Source organism: Macaca fascicularis, chromosome 3, assembly GCF_037993035.2.
Source record: "Macaca fascicularis isolate 582-1 chromosome 3, T2T-MFA8v1.1".
Taxonomy (NCBI): Eukaryota; Metazoa; Chordata; class Mammalia; order Primates; family Cercopithecidae; genus Macaca; species Macaca fascicularis.
In genome coordinates this window covers 75106053-75130559 of record NC_088377.1, presented here as the reverse complement: position 1 = coordinate 75130559, position 24507 = coordinate 75106053, and the positions used below count along the sequence as shown (strand labels likewise).

Here is a 24507-nt window from a genome sequence, read left to right as displayed (position 1 = left end):
TGGGTCATATGGTATTTCTAGTTCTAGATCCTTGAGGAATCGCCACACTGTTTTCCACAATGGTTGAACTAGTTTACAATCCCACCAACAGTGTAAAAGTGTTCCTATTTCTCCACATCCTCTCCAGCATCTGTTGTTTCCTGACTTTTTAATGACTGCCATTCTAACTGGCATGAGATGGTATCTCATTGTGGTTTTGATTTGCATTTCTCTGATGGCAAGTGATGACGAGCATTTTTTCATGTGTCTGTTGGCTGTATGAATGTCTTCTTTCAAGAAACGTCTGTTCATATCTTTTGCCCACTTTTTGATGGGGTTGTTTTTTCTTGTAAATTTGAGTTCTTTGTAGATTCTGGATATTAGCCCTTTGTTAGATGAGTAGATTGCAAAAATTTTCTCCCATTCTGTAGGTTGCCTGTTCACTCAGATGGTAGTTTCTTTTGCTGTGCAGAAGCTCTTTGCTTTAATTAGATCCCATTTGTCAATTACACTGAGTCTTTGGAAAGTTTAAGAAATTACCTAAGTTTCCACAACAAATAAAAAGGTGGCTGAAATGGGGTTTGAACCCCCGGAGTGAAGCTGCCCCTGTAGCCCACAGTGGTGTCAGCAGCCCGAGGGCTGAACAGCTCTAACCTCATCCCCCCACCCAAGAAACTGCCCCACCACCGCCATCATTTTTAAGTCAGAGACACAGAACCCAGTAGAGAACACAGGGCAGGTCTCAGAGAAGAACGCTGGCTGGAATACAGGGCAGGTCTCAGAGCAGGGCCCAGGCTAGAACACAGGGCGAGTCTCGGAGCAGGGCCCAGGCTGGAACACAGAGCAGGTCTCAGAGAAGAACCCAGGCTGGAATACAGGGCGGGTCTCAGAGCAGGGCCCAGGCTGGAACGCAGGGCAGGTCTCGGAGTAGGGCCCAGGCTGGGACACGGGGCAGGTCTCAGAGAAGAACCCGGACTGGGTCTTGGAGCAGGGCCCAGACTGGAACACAGGGTGGGTCTCAGAGAAGGGCCCAGGCTGGAACACGGGGCAAGTCTCAGAGCAGGGTCCTGGGGACAGCAGCACCAATGGCTCTTCCCGAGTGGACTAAGTGAGCTAGGAGGGCTCTTTTAACTCTGCAAGCCTCAGGTCCGTCTTGAGACTCATGGGAGATTCCGTACACCTCCTAGGCATCCCAAGAAGTGTTTTCCCCAGATACTTGTTTCTTCATTAACCCTACATTTGCTGCCACCCTCTAATTAATGTGATCTATCAAGAAAATTTATCTTCAGTCTTCTCTCTGGACTCCCCACTTCCTCTGGCAGTCCCAAGCCATTCTAAATTAGATTTCATAATCCTTCCCCAGATGTTTAATTCTCCTAATGAGCATTTTCTAGCTCAGACCTGCACTGCTCTGGCCTGTAGGGTCCCTAAGGTGTGCCCATGGGGAAGGCGGTACTCTTCAGGGCTTGGAGTGGATTTTAATATTTAAATCTTCACAGCACTGCAGACACTAGATGGCAGTGGTTCCTAATTATTGGTGGCTCCAGGCACACTCACCTTCTTCCTGTGCTGCCCAGGGAGGTCAGACACCGGTGTGGAGGTGGGAAGTGGAGCATCCCTAACCCACCAACCCCATCCTGCAGACCCAGACCCAGAGAGCTCTGCCCAGGCGAGGAAGAAAGGAAAGGATTAAGGGAAGCACTGAGAGGGAAGCTGTGAAGCAATGAATTTGACGAGAGGTGCCGATTTCCTCTCCAAGTGCCTCAGACAGATCCACCCCTGAGAGGCCCTTACAGAATGATCCTCTCCAGGGGAGGCTCAGAAGCTGTGGCCATTGCCTGGCAAGGTTTTAGGAGCCTGCCCTACCTCGCCCCCACCCCTTATCCCCCACAGGTAGGAAAGTCCTTGGGAAAGGCAACTCAGCAGGGTTCATCAAAAGCCCCCAAATGTCATATGATCACTTTATATGTAGGAATTTGTTGTAAGATTAGAAGTCAATAAGAATATATGTTTGGGAAACCAAGGCAGGCAGATTGTTTGAGCTCAGGAGTTTGAGACCAGCCTGGACAACATGGCAAAACCCAGTCCCTACAAAAAATACAAAAGTTAGCCAGGTGTGGTGGTGCTTGCCTGTAGTCCTAACTACTTGGGGGCTGAGGTAAGATGATCACTTGAGCCCAGAAAGTCAAGGCTGCAGTGAGATGAGATCACACCACTGCACTCTAGCCTGGGTGATAGAGTGAGATTTAAAGGGAAAGAGAAAGAAAAAAGAAAACAGACTATTCATTGTAGAGTTATTTACAGTAGTGCGAATTTGGAAACTGTGTAAATTATACAACTGTTAAAAGAAAAACTTCAGTCAATTAAATTTAAAGGAGTTTATCTGAGAAATGAACCTTTTACAAATTGGGCAGTCCCCAGAATCACAGCAGGTTCAGAGAGACCCCAGGGCTGCCTTGTGGTCAGAAAAAAATTATAGACAAAAAAGGGAAATGACGTACAGAGATCAGCAGTGAGGTACAGAACAGCGGGATTGGTTGCAGGTTGGTGTTTGCCTTGTTTGAACACGGTTTGAACACTCAGCAGTGCATGAATGGTTGAAGAACGGCTGCTGCGATTGGCCAGGTCTCAGCTATTGTTACAGGTGCATACACTTAGGTAGACAAGCTTGAGAACCTAACTTATTAAGTTAGGTTACAGTTCATCCACAAGGACTCAAATATAGAAGTGCAGAGTCCTTCTCAGGCCATATTTCATTAACCTTAACACTTCTCCCCTTTTAGTCATTTTCTCAATTTTCAGCGATTGACCAAAACTTTAGTCATTGATGTCATTATCACCAAGGTAAATGTACTATTCGGCCTTGAAGCCCACTGGGGAACAATAGAACAGGGAGTTTTGCAAAGGTGGGAACAAGGACTGAGTAGAGGGTAGCTCCTTATGCTGGAACGTCCTGTTTACAGAGAAAAACAAAACCTGGTCTGTTACAGGACCTATGTGTTTCCTTAAAATCTTAGTTTGATCATGTCACATTTAGCACAAATGACTCCATTTTTGTTTGGTTTGGTCTGTTGGAGCCTAGTGCATAAGCTCCAAAACAATGGCTTCTCATCATTTTGTTTAAAATTTTTACTGAAATTCTCACTTAGGTAAGAGTGTGACTAAAACTTGGGCCTTAGTGCCACTCTGTTACCATCATTTTTGGTTTCTCATCTCAGCACTTCATTCATAGCTTATGGTATCCCCATGGTTGCAGATTCCTTTCAGCTCTTGTCATTCCAGTTGAAGACAGACCATTTGGCATTCTAGAGATGGCTGCATGCAAACATTTAAAACCTTTGAGGGAATGAAGCGCACCAGGAATATTACTATTACGGCTATCCGGAGGATAATACCGAGAGTTTGGAGAATGCTCCTTACCCAGGGTCCCCATAAACTAAACCACCTAAAATTAAACAGATCAAAGAATGAGCTAGATAGTCTACTTGCCTAACTAAGCAGTCTTTTCATTAAACCCCTACAACTGAATCTCTGTAATACCCGATGTTTTCTCCATAGACCATAGTGCCAGCAGCTTCACAGATACTGCTATTTAGCCAGTAAGTAATCTAGTGCAATTCTACTGTTTAGCGTAACTTTCATAAAAGAGTTTAAAGTCTGTTGTGTAACCATAGCCTTTACAGTAGCATTTGCTATAGAGCTTATTAAGAGGGATACATTTCTAATCATTGCCTCTTTTACTCCAAACCACGAAAAAGGACATAATAAATGCCCTTTTAGAAGAGTGAAAGCCTCCTGGCAATGCTCTCTTTAACTCATGATATAGGTTAAGAGGAGTTCTGTTTCTGACTGATTATGTGGCCTATGTGACATGTGTACCATTAAAGTTTCTCACCTACATTGGCCTTCATCTTTTATCTATCAAAGTATAAGGTTATCCATGAATAAGGCTGGCTGCAAAATCCTTCACAAATAAAAGTATATTCTGTAAGTGCACATTACAGACCCCCCTTTTACTTCTATTATTCATAGAGGCATAAGCAAGGAAAAAAAAATATTCGAAGATAGGAGTCTTGATCCGTGATCTTGGGAAAAACTGTTCACATCAAGGATGCCATCTTCTTCTGGGGAGAAACTTCCCTGGTTAGATTTACCTTAAGGGTTCTAATGGGTATACAGTTCCACAAGTGTGAAGAAAGCCTTCTCAGCTGTGAGATTACGAACCCAAGTTTCAAGGACCCAAAATTTTGTTTCAGTGTGGACGGTAAGGGCAGTCTTTCTCTGATGTTCTCAGAAGATCCAATCTTCAGGTTCTAGACTGTGAATGGGTTGATTGTCCTCAGTGAACCATAAAAAGCTTTCTTTACCTGGTGAAAACACACTGTGGCATAATAAGCTACTGTTGTAACATCAGCCCTCTTACATGGGAACGTATTTATACAAACAGAAAACAGGCATTGAAAATGACAATTGAATGAAATCCCTTTATAAATGTTTAAATGGCCCATCAAATAGCAGAATATACCTAAAGTTTTGATTGTCTTCCAAGGAATATGGTTTTTATATTTGTCAAAATAAACATTTTGACAATGTTTAGTGACAACTAAACATTGTTCATAAACTATGTTAGCAATTTAGAAGTCATCACACCAATATATATTTAATGTGGATCATTCTCTCTTTTCCATAATGAGTCTTGGAATACAGAATTTTTTTTTTTTTAAGACTGAGTTTCACTCTTGTCACCCAGGCTAGAGTGCATGGCACGATCTCAGCTCAATGTAACCTCCATCTCCCGGTGATTCTCCTGCCTCAGCCTCCCAAGTAGCTGAGATTACAGGCACCTGCCACCGCACCCAGTTCATTATTGTACTTTCAGTACAGATGGGGTTTCACCATGTTGGCCAGGCTGGTCTTGAACTATTGACCTCAGGCGATCCACCTGCCTTGGCCTCCCAAAGTGGTGGCATTACAGGTGTGAGTCACCGTGCCTAGCCACTGAAAAATTTTTAAAAAGGCAAAAGCTTTTTCTCATCAGAGGGAAGACTTAGCTTTCCATGTAATCTGTCTCGTCTTTCCTCTTTTTTTCCTGTAGTTTATTTAACAGGCAAACAAAAATCTTTCATTATCCTTTAATATTACATGAAAATCTAGTTAAAGAGAGAAAGCCAAATTTTACCCTTGCATTAGTCTATTAATGTCAACCCCAATTTTTAATAAAACCTTATAGATAAATCTATCAATCTTAATCAGTTTGACCATAAGGTGAGATTCTCATACACCTTTTATAACCCTTAACAATTTTTGTGAAAGAGCAAGCAGTGCTGCAAGAAAAACCTGTTTTGCTTTTATTCCAATGTTCAATTTACAGAAAACCTTAATAATTCCCACTTGAACTTTAGCCAATGTCCACACAGAATTTCTTTTCACAGGATTAATTTTTCGCAAACCATCCACAACTTGTTCAAACCTTTGGCTTTATCTTACATAATTTAAAACAATCCTTAACCCTCTAACTAGGCAAAAATTTACATTCCCATACTTTCTTATCATCTTTTACTTAAAACACATTTTACTTTTCTAACACACTTTGCATGTAAAACTATTTTTTTAGTAGTCTCAATCACATGTGATAATGGTAACTCTTAGCAATTTTTAATTTTGGTGAAAAACCTAGTAAGTTATTTTAATTATGTACTTAGGTATGGAGCTTAGGTATGGTTATTTTAATTATGTATCTAGGTATGGAGCCTAGGGCACTACACAGAAGTGCAGATAAGACTCTTTCCAGCATAGCTAGGGATGTGGCTAACTCCACATGTCCCCAGGCCTTACCCAGCTGTAAAGTAGGCAAGTTGAACAATTTTTATAATTTAAAGCAATTTATAACCTTAAAGCAATTAGTAAACCTAATATCTGACATGCCTAATTTAGATGAAATATCTGTAATTTACCAATAATCTTTAAAGCTGTTATTTCCCAAAGATTACTAAAGTTATATGAACTAAGAGACATTACGGTTTTTATTTTTTCAAAATATTTAAGTGCTTATTTTTCTTTAAACCAGTTAGAGCTCTTTTATATAAACATCACACACACAACACATACATAACTACACACAGAGAAAGATAGAAGACCCAGTAAAAGCTGTAAGATTTTTCATTTGCCAGTTTTTAAGGGTTTTTTGTTTGTTTGTTTGTTGGAGATGGAGTCTTACTCTGTTACCCAGGCTGGAGTGCAGTGATGCTATCTCGGCTCACTGCAACCTCTGCCTCTTGGGTTCAAGTGATTCTCCTGTCTCAGCCTCCTGAGTGCTGGGACTACAGGCAGATGCCACCACATTCAGCTAATTTTTTATTTTTAGTAGAAATGGGATTTCACCATGTTTGCCAGGCTGGTCTCGAACTCCTGACCTCAGGAGATCCTCCCGCCTCAGCCTCCCAAAGCACTGGGATTACAGGCATGAGCCACCGCGCCTGGCCAGTTTTTAAGTTTTTTTAATTGGATTATTGGCTTTAGGGTGGAGTCCTTGGAGGAACAGGGCCAGGAAATCATGCAGTTTCTAGGGCTTAATAAGCAGGCACAGCTGGAAGATAAAAACGAACCTCCAAAATTAAGGGTCCCATATTTATACCAGATCCTAGATCCCAAAAAAGAGGAAATCAGCCCATCTCCCATGGGAGCCTTCTTTCTCAGTGAGGGGTGGGGACGTTGCCGCATCTTCCAGGTGGCCAAGAGCTTGCTTCTCTAATTCAAACATGCGAAGAACTGAGTATCCCTGCCATAACTGCCATCAGCCATCACTAAAGTAGATTTCCTACCTCATTATTACACACCAAAGTTCTCTCATAATGCAAAGTAGTTTCTGATACCTCCCAAAAGTCAAAACTGTCAGATAACGTAATGCAAAACGAACAAAGCCTTAGATTTTTAAAAGGGATCTATCCGTTTTCAATTCCTGGGGTTCTATGAGAATAACACATTTTTCCCAAAATGGATTATGTAGCTAGCACCTCCTGTTTTCCCAAGGAGTCCAGGTTATTAGAAGTTATCTCAGGGCCTCTCATGTGTGCATTGAGAATGGCAAGACAAAATAGAGAAAAATAATTCCAGTCAACTGAGAAGAAAAAAACCTTTTTCCAGAAAAACAAGATCCAAGAGAAAAACAAAAAGGCCTTTTAAATATACCTATAGCTTCGATATCCACTTTCAATTAAGCTGACGTTTAACCATAGCGCACTTAAAAAAATTCTTTTAAATCTCTTATTACCCAACTTTAGCCATGCCAAGTGGCCAATATTTCTGGCTTTTAAACTTTACCAAAGTTAACCTTCCAGGTGCTCAGAGAAAGGAAAATTCACCAGGCACCGTGGCTCAGACCTGTAATGCCAGTACTTTGGGAGGCCGAGGCAAGCAGATCACCTGAGGTCAGGAGTTCAAGACCAGCCTGGCTAACATGGTGAAACCCGGTTTCTACTAAAAATACAAAAAATTAGCCGGGTGTGGTGGCACACACCTGTAATCCCAGCTACTCAGGAGGCTAAGTCAGGAGAATCACTTGAACCCAGGAGGCGGAGGCTGCAGTGTGCCGAGATCACGCCATTGCACTCCAGCTTGGGCAACAAGAATGAAATGCTGTCTCAAATAAATAAATAAATAAATAAATGGAAAATTCAAGAAGGGAAACCAGAAGTTGTTCAGGGAGGAGAAGAGAATAAATGAATGGTAAAAGTCACGCAGATATCAAACCAGGAAGGACTCATTCCCTAAATGAGGATTGAACCTGGGCTGCCATATGTAAACTGACAAAGCCTTAGCTGCTGAGCTACAGCACCGGGCAGTATTTGTTGCTCTTCCCAGAAGGAGTCTAGAACAGTTAATTTTAAGCTTGCAAAGGCTTTTACCTACTCAAGATAATTTTAGTGCTAACTACGACACGAACCCCAAAATTCTTATTCCCCGGAAGGTGAAGACCAAGAGAAAGTATCACCACGTGGTTACAAGGTCAAGCTCCCAAGCACATAAAACAAGATGGAGACCTCATCCAAGTTTGTGGTTTTGTTTTTTTTTTTCCTTCAGAGACCTGCAGCAAAGTTTGTAACTGACCAGTTTGCCGGGCTGGCCCGAATAGCAGGCCTACGGGGTCCTAAGCCCATGTTCTAGCCTGAGGTACTCCTCTTTATGACAGAACCATACAGAAAGACACACAAAGCGCAGCAGATTCGCTACAGCTTACGAATAGCCTTAGAATCCTTTTTTGCTTTAATCAAAACTTTATAGAGGATATAAACAGGGATTTTTACCATTCATTCAACCAGCTTGCAGAGAGAGAGAGGGGCCAGAAGCCTGCCTGGTAAGAAATTCGTTCCCTTTTGCCAACATGCCAGGCTTCTGGGTTCCCTTTCCCTGGGCAGCCCTAGTGACCCAGCTTGCCATACCACAGCCCTAGGGACCAAGTCATAACACAAAAAATAGTTATCTTTTTCCTTTGTGGCCAGAGTAAAATACATGTGACAAAACATAGACACTAGCCACTCTGCTTAGCACCCAATTTCACACCAGAAAGGCTCAAACTTGCCCCCAGAGGGTCCTGTCATCTCTGAATCTTTTTAGAAGCTTCCACATATTAATAGACACCCCTAGGTGAGATGAATTTGGGGGCCTTCATTTTTAAATGCGTTTCAGTGTGTTGTTGTTCATTTGGAACATTCCACTGTAAGTTATCTTTAGTAAGATTTCGCTATTTCTGTAAGGCTTCACTGCTTCCCTGCTTCCCTGGCCTAACACTTATGCATGTATAAGCTGGAAGGAACTTGTCTTCCAGAAATTAAAGATCCCATTTTTACCTAAAACATTGGCTTTGCTCTCACATTCCCTTGATCAATTAAGCCAGTGATTTTTCCTACCTTAGCATGCAAGAAAAATGAAACAAAGGGATAGAACACAAAAGTCCCTATGAAATTTTGAAAAATCAAATTTTACAAACATTACCATTTACTATCAGTTTCTTTCTGACCCAGTCAGATGTAAGAGGCCTCAACTAGATCCAAGCCACCGTTTCTGTCAAGACTTCCAAACCCAGTTTTGATCAGAAATTTGCTCAAAGAAACTCAGAGAGTTCAAAACACAAATCCATGGAGCTCCGAAATCCAAGAGAGAATTACTCACAATTACCAGCCACTCCGAGAGATCAGTGGACACAAGTGGGACTAGCAGGCACCTTGCTTGTTCACTCAGCACTCCTGGGGTCATCAAAGCTCTAACTCGAATCCCACTTCTGACACCATCTGTTAAAAGAAGAACTTCCACCCCATTAAATTTAAAGGCATTTAATTGAGAAATGAATCATTTGTGAATTGGGTAGCCCCCAAAATCACAGCAGATTTGAGAGATTCCAGGGATGCCTGGTGGTCAGAACAAATTTATAGACAAAAAAAGGGAAGTGGTGTATAGAAATCAGAGGTGAGGTACAGAACAGCCAGATTGGCTACAGGTTGGCATGTGCCTTATTTAAACACAGTTTGAACACTCAGCAATGTATGAGTGGTTCAAGTATGGCTACTGGGATTGGCCAAGACTCGGTGATTGTGACTGCTGCATACTCCTAGGTTAGGTTTTCAATCTTGTCTACCTATTAAGTTAGGTTCCAATTTGTCCACAAGGACTCAAATATAGAAGTATGAAATCCTTCTCAGGCCATATTTAATTCACTTTAACACAATAAAATATTATACAGCCATTAAAACTTATCTAGAGGAATAATGTGTTTACATAGTAAGGTATCTAATGTATATATATGGTTAAGTAAAAAACCAGCTCCAAAGAGTGTGTATCATACAATCATACTGTGCATAATTTAAAGGAAACAAAATGAGGCAGGAAGGACAGAAACAAGGATCAGATGAAGGAATGAAGGAAGGACTGTTAACAGTGATTCATTCTAGTTTGTGGAATTATGAGTACTTTGATTTTTATCATGTATATATAATAAGATTAAGAAGTCTTTGTTCATAAAAAAGAAAAAGATCATCTAAACAAATTAGTGTAAAATAATTTTGTGCGTTGGATATATTTTAAAGGCAGAAAGTCAAAAATTTAGCTTAGAAATTTAAATTTCCTATAAAGAGATGAGGTGTTTTGAGGAAGTCGAGTTTGCCTTTCTGATATCCACAAATCTCTGTGTTTCTTAATTTGAAGTCTTAAGTTATTAGTTCTCTTAAATGTAAGAGAACTTACATTTTATCTATAACACTGACCTACAAGTTCTAAATATCTAGTTTAGGAATTCTTCTACTTTAGATACTCAATTTACCACCTTTTAAAATTGTTAGCAAAACTACTCACAAAAACTCCTGCACAGGCCAACTGCAGTGGCTCATGCCTGTAACCCCAATACTTTGGGAGGCCAACGCCACGGGTGAATCATGAAGTCAGGAGTTTGAGACACCATCCTGGCCAACATGGTGAAACCCTGTCTCTACTAAAAATACAAAATTAGCCAAGCATGGAGGCCCATTCCTGTAATCCTAGCTACTCGGAAGGCTGAGGCAAGAGAACTGCTTGAACCCAGGAGGCAGAGGTTGCAGTGAGCTAAGATCACACCACTGCACGCCAGCCTGGGCAACAGAGCAAGACTACATCTAAAAACAAACAAACAAACAAACAAAACAAAAAACAACTCTAGCACAAGGATTCCACCCACAACCCCAAGGAAGCAATAGAGATGCTGGGAAATAACTGGAGACAGCTAAGGAGTGACAGATTGTTCCTAGGAGACTAGAGAGCAAATGGTTGGCTGAGAGGCCCTCTGGCTGTGGTGTGCAGCTGCTGTCTTGGCAGACACTTGTTTGAGGTCTTCTGTTTCCTCCCACATCTCCTGCAAACCACTCCACTCCACCTTAACTCTGGAAGAATGGGGCATCTTCTCAGGTGATGCCTTGGACTCCCGAAAAGTTTTCTCTAGCTCGTCCCAGAGATTGCACTCATTAATAAGCCCATTGTGATTTCAGAGTCCTAATAGAGTAAAAAAAAAAACAACCTTCCTGAATGTTGACTGTTAAGCTAGTTCACTGTTAAGTTAGTGACTGAAATTTAAGCATGCTATTGTATGGCAGAAGTAGCAGCAGCAAATCAAGCCTTCTCTTCAGGCTGGGTGTGGTGGCTTATGCCTGTAATCCCAGCACTGTGGGACGCTGAGGCAGGCGGATCACTTCAGGTCAGAAGTTTGAGACCAGCCTGGCCAACATGGCAAAACCCCGTCTCTACTAAAAATACAAAAATTAGTCAGGGGTGCTGGTGCGCACCTGTAATCCCAGCTACTCCGGAGGCTGTGGCAGGAGAATCACTTGAACCCAGGAGGTAGAGGTTGCAGTGAACCGAGATTGTGCCATTGCACTCCAGCCTGGATGACAAAGTGAGACTCCGTCTCAAAATTTAAAAAAAAAAAAAAAAAGTCATCTCTTGTGTCAATGGGGAACAGAAAAATTCGGAGCACCTAAAGTGGAGGAGGGTGAGCAGGAGAAGAATATAACAGGGCAGGAGAAAGCTGTAGAAAAGCAGTGCTGAAAATACCAGAAGCAAACTTCCGTGTCAATCCTGCCTGGGATTCCAGCCAACTTCCATGGTGTGCAGAGGTATTTTTTCAAGTGACTCACTTGCAGCTTAATGAGCTGCAAGTGACCCTGCTGTGTCGAACTAAATGACAGGTTCTTGTAGTGTGTGACTTATGACGCTGTGTGCTTGTTATCTTACTGTAGCCAACTTTGTCATAGAGGAGCAAACAGCTCCTTGGTTGCATTATCATTAAACTACCAACAGGCAGACTAGTTTCCCACAGAAAGATAAATTTCATTTTATAGCTTAATAAAAAGCTTTTATAAAAATAATCATTAAGTGATTGTAACAAGAAAGTAGTAAAGATATCAAGAAATTTTGTTTTCTAATATCAGTTGCGCCCTGACTAAAGTATTTAGCGTTTTAAAATCAAGTTTAGCCTAAAGCTGCCTCCTTACGTATTTTAAGTTTAGCCTAAAAGTTTTTCTGCACATCACGAGCTATAACAAGCGGAGGTGTCACCAGACACCTCCTTGTGCCTATCATGGAGTTTTGGCCAATCAAATGTAGCCAGCTGTTCGAACCATGTTCAAATAAGGCAAATGACAAGCTGTTTCTGTACCTCACTTCCGTTTTCTGTACATCACTTTCCTTTTTCTGTCATAAATCTTCTTCCACCACAGGGCTGCGCCAAAGTCTGAGCCTATTCTGGCTCAGAAGGCTGCCCCATTTGTGAATCATTCATTGCTCAATTAAACTCCTTTAAATTTAATTTGGCTGAAGTTTTTCTTCTATCAGGGTCTTGATCATGTGTTTTAATGTATACAGAGTCAGATAGAAGTTACAGAGAATACGCAGTGCATACAATTTCAGTTGTACATTAGAAACTCTTTTGAGTGTGAAGTAGTTAAAATACAAAACCCAATCTGCTCACATATTTACTGAGCAGACACTGACAGACAGTGCTACCTTCTATAATTGTACAATTACATGCAGTAACTAACCAGAATGAAAATAGGGCTTGGGAAATGGAGCAGATGGCCACATCATTGCACAAGATGCACTTGAAGCAGAGATTATGATCCAGCATCTCACTATTTTCAGGAGAAGCTATTTGAATGGCAGATGCCTCCCAGAGGTCCTGCTATGTCCTCCCACCTGGGGTGAAGCATCCCTGTGAAGTCTACCACGCTTCCACAGAGCTCATGCCACCGCCTTCAGCAGGATGCGCTGAAAATGGTTTTATAGCTGCTAACTGAAAACAACTGAAGGCAGATATTGAGGCTTTTCTACACTTTATATATTTCTCAGGTCCACGGAAAAAATTGATTCTGCATGAACCAGAATAGGTCGAGGATTGTGAAAGGAAACTAAAAACTTGGGACCTCAATTCACTATACCAAAAGAAAAAAAATTAAACTGAAAGCTGAGTCTTGCAAGAAGCTGCCTTTCCTCCTGTTCCTAAGCAGAAAGCTACAGATTAAAGGTTAAGTATCTCCATAGGTAGCTACTGTATGTTCACATTATCTTATGTAAAGAGCTGATTTACTGAGCATAAGAATACATGATTGACTATTCCCCTATCTGCTCCTTTCCTCTTACAACACATGCATTCAATAATGTGACCATCCCCTCTCCCTCTCCGCTCCAGCCCACTTTTTGTCTTTAAATACTGAAGCCTTCAGAATCGTCTTTGAAGAAAGGCACAGACCATAGACTGTTTCTGTGATTCCATGTTTATTTCTTCGGGACATGTCCTTAACTTTGTTAAAATAAACTTCTAAATTGATTGAGACCTGTCTCAGATACTTTCTGATTTAAAGAATCAGTATGAAACACAGATCATCACCAGAAACCACCACCAGACAAGCAAAATCTACCCCAAGACTAAGGCATTGCTAAAAACTACCCCAAGAGTAAGGCATTGCTAAATTATAAGGTAATTCTGCTTGAGTTTACCAACTCCAAAAATTAGGGATTGGTGTAATCACTCAAGTTTCATTTGCATGAAACTGGAATGACCAGTGATTATGAGCTTTTTCTTATATGTTATTTCTTGTCTTCTGCTAGCTTTTGAATTTATTTGCTCTTGTTTCTGTAGTTCTTTTAATTGTGATGTTAGGATGTCAATTTTAGATCTTTCCTGCTTTCTCTTGTGGACATTCAGTGCTACAAATTTCCCTCTAAACACTGCTGTAGCTGTGTCCAAGAGATTCTGGTACATTTTATCTTTGTTCTCATTGGTTTTTCATTATTTATTTCTGCCTTAATTTCATTATTTACCCAGTAGTCATTCAGGAGCAGGTTGTTCAATTTCCATGTAGCTGTGTAGTTTCGAGTGAGTTTGTTAATCCTGAGTTCTAATTTGATTGCACTGTGGTCTGAGAGACTGTTTGTTATGATTTCCACTCCTTTGCATTTGCTGAGGAGTGTTTTACTTCCGATTATGTGATCAGTTTTAGAGTAAGTGTGATGTGGTGCTGAGAAGACTGTATATTCTTTTGATTTGGGGTGTAGAGTTCTGTAGATGTCTACTAGGTCCACTTGGTCCAGAGCTAAGTTCAAGTCCTGAATATCCTTGATAATTTTCTGTCTTGTTGATCTAATATTGACAGTGGGGTGTTAACTTCTCCCACTGTTACTGTGTGGGAGTTTAAGTCTCTTTGTAAGTCTCTAAGAACTTGCTTTATGAATCTGCATTCTCCTGTATTGGGTGCTTGTATATTTAGGATAGTAAGCTCTTCTTGCTGCATTGATCCCTTTACCATTATGTAATGCCCGCCCCTTTGTCTTTCTTGATCTTTGTTGGCTTAAAGTCTGTTTTATCAGAGACTAGGATTGCAACCTCTGTTTCTTTTTGCTTTCCATTTGCTTGGTAAACATTCCTCCACCCCTTTATTTTGAGCCTATGTGTCTTTGCACATGAGATAGGTCTCCTGAATATAGCACACTGATAGGTCTTGACTCTTTATCCAATTTGCCAGTCTGTACCTTTTAATTGGGGCATTTATCCTGTTTACATTTAAGGTTAGTATTATTTAGTGTGAATTTGATCCTATCATTATGCTGGTGGCTGGTTATTTTGCCTGTTAGTTGATGCAGTTTCTTCATAGTGTCGATGGTCTTTACAATTTGGTATGTTTTTGCAGTGGCTGGTACCAGTTTCTCCTTTCCATATTTAGTGCTTTCTTCAGGAGCTCTTGTAAGGCAGGTCTGGTAGTGACAAAATCTCTCAGCATTTGCTTGTCTAGAAAGGATTTTATTTTTCCTTCACTTATGAAACTTAGTTTGGCTGGATATGAAATTCTGGCTTGAAAAATTTGTTTTAAGGATGTTGAATATTGGTCCCCACTCTGTTCTGGCTTATAGGGTTTCTGCAGACAGATCCACTGTTAGTCTGATCAGCTTCCCTTTGTGGGTAACCTGACCTTTCTCTCTGGCTGCCCTTAACATTTTTTTCCTTCATTTCAATTTTGGTGAATCTGACGATTATGTGTCTTGGGTTTGCTCTTTTCACGGAGTATCTTTGTGGTTTTCTCTTTTTCCTGAATTTGAATGTTGGCCTGTCTTGGTAGGTTGGGGAAGTTCTCGTGGATAATATCCTGAAGACTGTTTTCCAAATTGGTTCCATTCTCCCCTTTACTTTCAGGTACACCAATCAAATGTAGGTTTGGTCTTTTCACATAGTCCTGTATTACTTGAAGGCTTTGTTCTTTCCTTTTCATTCTTTTTTCTTTAACCTTGTCTTCATGCTTCATTTCATTAAGTTGATCTTCAATCTCTGATATCCTTTTTTCCACTTGATTGATTTAGCTATTGATACTTAGGTATGTTTCGCTAAGTTCTCGTGCTGTGTTTTTCGGCTCTATCAGGTCATTTATGTTCTTCTCTAAACTGGTTATTCTAGTTAGCAATTCCTCTAACCATTTTTCAAGTTTCTTAGCTTCCTTGCATTGAGTTAGAACATTCTCCTTTAGCTCAGAGGAGTTTGTTATCACCCACCTTCTGAAGCCTACTTCTGTCAATTCATCAAACTCATTCTCCATTTGGTTTTGTTCCCCTGCTGGTGAGGAGCTGTGATCCTTTGGAGCAGAAGAGGCGTTCTGGTTTTTGGAATTTTCAGCCTTTCTGTGCTGGTTTTTCCTCATCTTTGTGGATTTATCTACCTTTGGCTTTTGATGTTGGTGACCATCAGATGGGGCATTTGTGTGGATGTCGTTTTTGTTGATGTTGATGTCATTCCTCTCTGTTAGTTTTCCTTGTAGCAGTCAGGCCCCTCTGCCGAAGGTCTGCTGGAGTTTGCTGGAGGCCCCCTCCAGACGCTGGGTATCACCAGCGGAGGCTGCAAAACTGCTAAGATTGCTGCCTGTTCCCTCCTCTGGAAGCATTGTCCCAGAGGGGCACCCACCAGATGCCAGTCAGAGCTCTCCTGTATGAGGTGTCTGTCAACATCTGCTGGGAGGTGTCTCCCAGTCAGGAGGCATGGGAGTCAGGGACACACTTGAGGAGGCAGTCTGTCCCTTAGCAGAGCTCGAGCACTGTGCTGGGAGATCTGCCGCTCTCTTCAGAGCCAGCAGGCAGGAACATTTAAGTCTGCTGAAGCTGAGCCCACAGCTGCCCCTTCCCCCTGGTGCTCCGTCCCAGGGAGATGGGAGTTATATCTATAAACCCCTGACTGGGGCTGCTGTCTTTCTTTCAGAGATGCCCTTCCCAGAGAGGAGAAATCTAAAGAGGCAACCTGGCTACAGCAGCCTTGCCATGCTGTGGTGGGCTCTGCCCAGTTCAAACTTCCCAGCGGCTTTTTTAACACTATGAGGAGAAAACCGCCTACTCACGCCTCAGTAATGGCAGACGCCCCTTCCCCCACCAAGCTCTAGCATCCCAGGTCAACTTCAGACTGCTGTGCTGGCAGTGAGAATTTCAATCCAGTGGATCTCAGCTTGCTGGGCTCCATAGGGGTGGGATCCACTGAGCTAGACCACTTGGCTCCCTGGCTTCAGCCCCCTTTTCCAGGGGCGTAAACAGTTCTGTCTTGCTGTGTTCCAGACACCACTGGGGTATGAAAAAAACTCCTGCAGCTAGCTTGGTTACTGCTCAAATCGCCTCCCAGTTTTGTGCTTGAAACCCAGGGTCCCGGTTGTGTAGGCACCTGCGGGAATCTCCTGGTCTGCGGGTTGCAAAGACTGTGGAAAAAGCATAGTATCTAAGCCGGAATGCAACATCCCTCATGGCATGGTCCCTCACAGCTTCCCTTTGCTAGAGGAGGGAGTTCCATGACCCCTTGTGCTTCCTGGGTGGGCGATGCCCCACCCTGCTTCAGCTCACCCTCCATGGGCTACACACACCCACTGTCTAACCAGTCCCAGTGAGATGAGCCGGGTACCTCAGTTGGAAATGCAGAAATCACCCGCCTTTTGCATTGATCTTGCTGGGAGCTGTAGACCAGAGCTATTCCTATTCCATCATCTTGCCAGCCACCTAAGTGCTTTATTTTTCTTTACATCAACTAGAGCCCTTTTATATATTTTTAGTAGTGAAACATTGTGTACAAACACATAAATACATAGACTGAGTCAGGAGAATACGGTAGGAGAAAGGGAATGTAAGGCCCATTTGTGCTGACTTTCTAAAAGAAAAAACACCAAGGCCTGGGGGTAGGGAATCTAAGGCCCATTCAAGCTGACTTCCCAAAGTTGGATAAAAAGGAAAACACCTGGGTCTGTGGGCAGGGAGCCTAAGGTCAACACAAACTTCCTACAGTTAAAATCAAAAGGGAAAAACCCTGTCTCCCACCCCAGGTAACAAAGGATCAAAGGCTACTCTTGCTACAGCCCTCCCCCTTCCACCACATCTCGGGGGAAAGGGAGGGTGCCTTGGGTTGGCTATGGGCCAAGTGGGGACCATCCCTTCATCTGCACAGGGCGCTAATTCACCTCAGTCTTAAATTAGCCACAGACCAAATCCAGATAAGCAGTAGCCAATAAGAACCTCAAATGGGCCAGGCGCAGTGGTTCAAACCTGTAATCCCAGCACTTTGTGATGCCGAGGCAGGCAGATCACAAGGTCAAGAGTTTGAGACCAACTTGGCCAATATGGTGAAACCCCATCTCTACTGAAACTACAAAAATTAGCCAGGTGTGGTGGCAGACGCCTGTAATCCCAGCTACTCGGGAGGCTGAGGCAGGAGAATCACTTGAACCCGGAAGGCAGAGGTTGCAGTTAGCTGAGATCATGCCACTGCACTCCAGCCTGGGCAAAAGAGTAAAACTCTCAGAGGGAAAAAAAAAAAAAAAAAACCTCAAATGGGGTACTTAAAGCCCAAAACAATTTGTAACTGAGTCCTTGAGCTGGTTGCTGGGGCCCACTCTCACCCTGTGGAGTGCTTTCTCACTTTAATAAATTCCTGCTTTCACTGCTGTGTTGCTGCGTTTCATTCCTCTGCTACCTTGTGAGTTTTGTTCAATTCTTTGTTCAAAATGTCAAGGACCTGGACAACTTGTAGCTAAGACCCTCCACCCGTAACAGTATTAGGCATAGCAGTAGAAGTACATTTTATAGATTCATAAGACCTTCCCCCCCCCATCTTAGACTTGCAAACTCTTGATAACCTGTTTCATTACTCTGGCAGTTGTCAGCCAAATAGCTGTAAGTCTGCATATTGAAGGAAATAATTCGTAGGTGAAAAATCAGCAAAATTTACATCTCAAGGTACAGAGAGAAAAAGTCTGGTGGTGCTAGAGGAAGATTACAGATGGATGCCAAATCAAACAAAATTATAGAAATCTATCATAGGATTGTCTAAGGAGACTAATTTATTTAGATACAGACTACGTATATTTTAAGGATCTCTGAGCTCTGGGCAGAGCCGATACTGGAATCCTGAGTCTCCAAAAAGGGAGAATTGTTATGAGTCTAGACTACATGATGCTTTTACGGTACACTTAAAAATCTTTTAAAACAAAAACATTTATAAGTGTCTAAACTACACTATTCCTTAAAAACACAACAGTAGTCTCTGTTGCAATAACTATTTTAGTAAAAATCAGGTAACACAATACAAAAGCAAGCTGTTTAAGAGCTGAGATGAACTTGTCTATTTACACTCTTGGGGTTCCATAAGGAAAAACAGAGATTTCTCCCCAAAAGGGAGTCTGGCACCTTTTCTATTTTCTTTAAGGAATCCCAGTCTACTAAAACTATTTTAGGTCCCTCATGCAACAGAGGGTGCAAAAGAAAGGGAAGTAAACGAAGAAAACAGAATTCATTCAACTGAGAAGAAAAAACTTCTGCTGAAAAAAAACAAGGTCCTAGGAGAAAAGAACAAAAACAAAAACATGGAAGTCTTTTAAGTACAAACACCACACACACACACACACACACACACACACACACACACACGAATCTTGGATGTTAGCTTTTAATTAAGCTGAACTTTTGTCCAATTGAGCTCCTTTAAAGAAATCTTTTAAAATCTCATTACCATATTTCTGCTAGGACAAATTGCTGCTATTTCAGAAGTACCAAGTATCAAATGAGAAAGGGCTTAATTTGGGAACCAAATCCAGGCTCCTGTGCTGAAAACAGAAGGCAGAACTTTAGCTATGGAACTGCAGTGCAGGGCGACAGCCACTGCTCTTTCTGTTTGGCCTGGCTAGCAAAAAGGTGGCCTTGTCACATGAATAAAGACCCTTAAGTATTCAAATTTAAAAATCTTTCCTTTTTTTTTTTTTTTTGCCTTTACTGGCCATCTTTCTCCCCCCACCTCACTACCTTTTTGTGTGTGTGAATGGGAATTTAGCCACTTTGGAGGCCTCATTCCCATAATTTGGAACTTTCCTTCAGATTTGATCAAGTCAAATAGAGTTGGTCAAACCCAATGGGAGAAAGACTGAAACAACAGCAACAGGAAACCACCAACCAACAACAACAACAAAAAACAGTTAAGCAAAACAAACAATCACACAACTTATGCTATTACTGAGCACTCTAACAGTAAGGAGAAATTAAACTTTAGCCAAGATAAACCCCAATTCAGTTACTTACCTAGGGACAGGTCTCAGGCGGAAGACTGCTCTCCACCATCGTAGATGCAGCAAAAAACTTAAACTTGTCTTCCCTGTTGGACGAGAGCTCAAACTCCACAAAGGAGTCCAGAAGAAGCTTTCCTTCAATATCAAAGCAGGAAAACTTGCCTTCCTTGTGTTAGAAGCAAGTAAAACTCAAAGAAGTGGGAGTCGTACGGCAAAATGAACTTTAGATCTTGACTAAATTTTGGGAAATCAGGAATTCTCCAGAGGGGGTACTTCCAGGCCTCAGCAAATTGTCTTATTGGTTTGAGCCATAAAGATAACTCAAATTGATACCAAGAACCCACAGGAGATTTGTCAAAGGCCAGGGGCACCTCCACTCAGAATCCCTCAGTGGTTACCAAAATGTGAACCCCAAATATCCAAATATCTGACACAGGTCTCAGGTAATTTAGAAAGTTTATTTTGCCAAGGTTGAGGATGCGCACCTGTGACACAGCCTCAAGAGGTCCTGACAACATGTGCCCAAGGTGGTTGGGGTACAGCTTGGTTTTATACATTTTAGGGAGACATGAGACATCAATAAATATACGTAAGAAGTAGATTGGTTCCATCTGGAAAGACAGGACAACTGGAAGTTGGGAAGAGGCTTCCAGGTTACAGGTAGGTGAAAGACAAAGGGTAGCATTCTTTTGAGTTTCTAATTAGCCTTTCAAAAGGAAGCAATCAAATATGCATTTACTCAATAAGCAGAGGGTTGACTTTGAATAGAATGAGGCGCAGGTTTGCCCTAAGAAGTTCCCAGCTTGACTTTTCCATTTACCTTAGTGATTTTTGGAGTACCAAGATTTATTTTCCTTTCACACTGTAAATGAGCCAAATGTACCAATTAAAAAGCAAAGGTTTTCCGACTGAATTTTTAAAAAGGCAGACATAACCGTGTGAAGCCTATGAAAAACCTATGCTAAATATAAAGAGAGTAAAACGATGGAAATAGATACAGTAAGAGTAATCAAATGAAAGCTGTAGAGGCTCTGTCATTTTAAAAATATTATCTGAGAACTTCCAGGGGAAATAATAATGCAAAGAACAAAGAGTGACTTATAATGACAAAAGTGTGAATTCAACAAGAGGAGGGCTAGGTGTGGTGGCTCACGCCTGCAATGCCAGCACTTTGGGAGGCTAACGCGAGTGGATCACTTGAGGCCAGGAGTTCAAGACCAGCCCAGCCAACATGGCAAAATCCCGTCTCTACTAAAAATATAAAATTCAGGCAGGCATTGTGGTGCACGCCTGTAATCTCAGCTATTCAGGTGGCTGAGGCACAATAATCACTTGATCTGGGAGACGGAGTTTGCAGTGAGGCGAAATCATGCCACTGCACTCCAGTCTGGGCGACAGAGCAAGTCTCTGTCTCAAAAAACATAATAAAAACATTGCCGGGTGTGGTGGCTCACACCTGTAATCCCAGCACTTTGGGAGACCGTGGTGGGCGGATCACCTGAGGTCAGGAATTCAAGACCAGCCCGACCAACATGGAGAAACCTTGTCTCTACTAAAAATACAAAATTAGCCAGGCGTGGTGGCACATGCCTGTAATCCCAGCTACTCGGGAGGCTGAGGCAGGAGAATCCTTGAACCCAGGAGGCGGAGGCTATGGTAAACCAAGATCCCGCCGTTGCTCTCCAGCCTGGGCAACAAGAGCGAAACTCCATCTCAAAAAAAAAAAAAAAAAAAAAAAAAAACCTAAAAAAATAACAAAAACTAAAACCAAAAAAGGGGCCATAACGATCTTAATGTTTATGTTCCTAGAATTTCAAATTACATGAAGCAAAAACTGATAACACATAAAGAATAGGCAAAACAGTAATTACAGTCAGAAACGTCAACACCATTCTCTCAATAATCAAAAGGACAAATGGTAGTAATCAATAGGAATGTAAAAAAACTTGAACAGCATTTTTATCCAATCTGACCTAATTGACATTTATAGACCTCTCCATGCAACAACAGCAAAATATACACTCTTTCGAAGTATACCCAGAATAAACCATATTCTGGGTCATAAAGCAACTACTGGTAAATGTTTATAAACCCAAATTCTATCAAATACGTCATTCAAATACAATCGAATTAAACTAGAAATCAACAATATATTAAAGATTAAAACATAACATACAAAGAAACAAAAGATTTTTGAAAGTGATGAATATGTTTAGTACCTTTTGTGTCCAGAATTGGTGGGTTCTTGGACTCGCTGACTTCAAGAATAAAGCCGCGGACCCTCCCCCTGAGTGTTACAGCTCTTAAAGATGGTGTCCAGAGTTCGTTGCTTCTGATATTCAGACGTGTGAGGAGTTTCTTCCTTCTGGTGGGTTCGTGGTCTCGCTGACTTCAGGAATGGAGCCGGAGCTGCAGCCACAGCCACACACCTTGGCAGGGAATATTACAGCTTTTAAAAGTGGCACCCACCCAAACAGTGAACAGCAACAATATTTACTGCAAAGAGCAAAAGCACAAACACCACACAGCATACAACGAACCACAACTGGTTGCCGCTGCTAGCGCCAGCAGCCTGCTTTTATTCCTTTATCTGACCCCACCCACATCCTGCCGATTGGTCCACTTTACCAAGAGCTGATTGGCCCATCTTACAGAGAGCTGATTGGTCCATTTTGACTTGATGCTGATTGGTGCATTTACCAACCTTGAGCTAGACACAGAGTGCTGATTGGTGCATTTACAATCCTTTAGCCAGACAGAAAAGTTCTGCAAGTCCCCACCAGATCCAGAAACCCAGCCGGCTTCACCGCTTAATGGCACTCCCTGCGGGACTTTGCAGCACCTAGCCCGGCCACTCTGGCAGCCCAGAGGGAGCTCCTACCCCGATCGAGCTTAGCAGGTGCCAGCTGGCTGCGCCGAGTGCGGGGCTCACCAAGTGCACCTACCCGGAACCACGCCAGCCAGAGAGTGCCACGCAGCCCTGGCTCCTGCCGGCGCCTCCCCACCCTCCCTGCGAACAGAGGGAGCTGGCTGCGGCCTCGGCCAGCCCCAAAGGGGGGTTCCGCAGAGCGCAGCGGCGGGCTGAAGGGCTCCTCGAGCACGGCCAGAGCGGACACTTAGGCAGAGGAGGCTCTGAGAGCGAGCGAGAGCTGCTAGCACGTTGTCACCTCTCAGCTTGATTATGGTGATGGTATTATGGGTTTGAACACGTCTGTTTGAACACGTATGTTCAAACTCATCAAAGTGTTTACATTAAATATGTGCAATTATCTGTATATCTAAACATATTCGGTAAAGCTTAAAAGTAATAAAATCTCAAATAATGAAAGTTACCTAGATAATCTCCAAATATTTGGAAGTAAAATAGCACATTTCTTTCTTTTTTCTTTTTATTTTTTTTTAATTTACTTTTTTTAATTTGGGACAGAGCCTTGCTCTGTGGCCCAGCCTGGAGTGCAGTGGCATGATCTTGGCTCACCGCGACCTCTGCTTCCCAGGTTCAAGCAATTCTCGTGCCTCAGCCTCCCTAGTAGCTGGGATTTACAGGCATGCACCACCACGCACGGCGAATTTTTGTATTTGTTAGTAGAAACGGGGTTTCACCATGTTGGCCAGGCTAGTCTTGAATTCCTGACCTCAGGTGATCCACCCGCCTTGTCCTCCCAAAGTGCTGGGATTACAGGCCTGAGCCACTGCACATGGCTAAATAGCACAAGTCTAAATAACACATAAGATTAAAGAATAAATAAAAGAAGAAATTAGAAATAATTCTAAGTGAAAATTTAAAGAAAACACAAAAATTGTGGGATGCTCTTAAAGTAGCATTGCCCTCTAGGGCACGTTCATAACATTAAACACCTATATTAGAGGAAATCATGGGTCCAACTCACTTTAAGATCCTAGGGAAAAAAGAACAAATTAAACCCAAAACTAAGCAGAAGAAAGAAAATAATAAAAATTAGAGTGGAAATCAATGGAATAGACAGAAAAAAATATAGTCAATGAGATCATGTGCTTTAAAAAATTCTCATGTGCTTTTTTAAAGCACATGAATAAAATTAATAAACCTCTAACCAGACTGATCAGGGGAAAGTAGAGAAGACATAAGTTACCAATATTAGGAATAAGCAATATATCATCATTACAAATTCAGATATTAAAAGAAAGTATTACGAGTGATAATGGAAGAGCCAAACTCTGTAAAATATTTTGAAGAGGGAATTCTGCACCAACACCAGTGACCACAACCGGGGGAAACACAATCTCAAAGAGTCCTGAAAAAGTGTGTCCACAGTAATTGGATTACAGTTTGGTTTTATACATTTCAGGGAAGCAGGAGTTATAGGCAAAGATACACATCAACTCATGGAAGATATACATTGGTTCAGCCGAAGAGGCAGGATTCAGAGATTCCTTAGTTTGCAATTGATTAAAGAAGTAAGGTTCTGACTAAAAGTTGGAGTCAGCAGAAAGGAATGTTTTACATTAAGACAAGGATGCCATGTAGCAAGATTGACAGCCTGCAGATGACTTAACCCTTGCGTCACCTGGCCTTAGATCTTATTTTTAATTTGGTGTCTTATTCACACAAAGAGTGTGTTCTGTCAGTATTAAGATCTCTACTTTAACACTAATGCTGCTCAGGTGTTGTGCCTAAACTCCAGAAGGGATGGCAGGTAAAAAGGTGTGTTCGACTTCCCTTCCCATCGAGACTGGGAACTCAGTTTTCTGAGGTTTATCTGGAGTCTCCTTTGGCCAACAGGGGTGTCCATGCAGTCAGTGGGGGACATAGGATTTTATTTTTAGTGTACATGAGCAATAGTATAACAATCAATTTGACATATTTATATAAAGTGGACACAGTGCTTGAGAGACACAAACTATCAAAGCTCATTCAGTCAAGAAATGGGTAGCCTGAAAGCCCTTCCAGGAGAGAATTCTCCAG

General features: G+C 42.0%; 1 long non-coding RNA gene across 1 annotated transcript; it reads right to left on the bottom strand.

Moving 5' to 3' along the window:
• Positions 1-2345: 2345 nt before the first annotated feature.
• Positions 2346-22116, bottom strand: LOC123572381 (uncharacterized). The gene is made up of 2 exons (XR_010585244.2): positions 21782-22116; positions 2346-4360 (listed from the first exon to the last, which is right to left on the bottom strand). It is a non-coding gene; the product is annotated as an uncharacterized lncRNA (long non-coding RNA).
• Between the last annotated feature and the right edge of the window lie 2391 nt (positions 22117-24507).